Genomic DNA, 910 nt, shown 5'->3' with positions numbered 1-910 from the left:
GGTTCCCAATTTTAATTCGTGTTCAGCCCAAAGTGTTGGAGATAAATTGTTACACCATATTTTCTCCAAAACCAAAGAAGTTTGAATCTCTTGATGAACTAGTTATAACTCAGTTTTAACCAAAATTGTTCCTATTGTGTGTTGTCTTCCTGGGGCAGTATGTATACATCAAACTTTCAATTATCACCCTGTAACATTTGCTTCTGTTACTCATTAATCTATGATTTATCATATATAAAGTAGGTGGCAATTAGGGTTCATAGCTCAGTGTGAAAGATGCAGTTATTAGTTTCTTCTAAACTTCACCTCCTACTAAAGTTCTAATCTCATACTCAACTGAAAATGTTTTTTGAAAAGCGCATGTTTGTGTTTTTACAGATTGTTATAATGCAACCAGTGCAAAGTCATCATTAGAAACGGGTGATTTTATTTTATTCACATGGGTTCTAATGATAAAATGTCATGTCTCGGGTCTAGATCATGAGTCTCTGGACAATTATGCTTCATTTATTGTGTTTTGGTTTAATACTAACTACCAATTCCAATTAAGACAAATGTCAGGTGGTCCTAGATACATTTGGTGGCCATTTTGGCACTAGCAAATGTTTAGTTACACTCTATGTTGGTTAATTACAACTTGATTACTGGATTTGTAACTGAATCAATAATGAGCAGAGATTTAAATGAACAGAAGAAAATTACTATACAGGCAGGAAATCTGCAGAAATGCAGTACAGTATGAGGTTGTAATTAAAGGTGTAGTTACTGATTTCACCCACCAGAGGGAGACTGTCTGGGTATTGGTTTACTGCTCTTGTCTCTCCAAAGTTTTCTTCATGTGAATAAATAGTCATGCGTTTTTGTTTGTTTTTGAGCTTTTACGTTGTGGACCTCACAGAGAATATTTTCT

This window comes from Neoarius graeffei, chromosome 17 (assembly GCF_027579695.1).
Source record: "Neoarius graeffei isolate fNeoGra1 chromosome 17, fNeoGra1.pri, whole genome shotgun sequence".
Classification (NCBI taxonomy): Eukaryota; Metazoa; Chordata; class Actinopteri; order Siluriformes; family Ariidae; genus Neoarius; species Neoarius graeffei.
The sequence above is the reverse complement of the archived record's forward strand: the minus strand, read 5'-3'. Positions refer to the sequence as shown.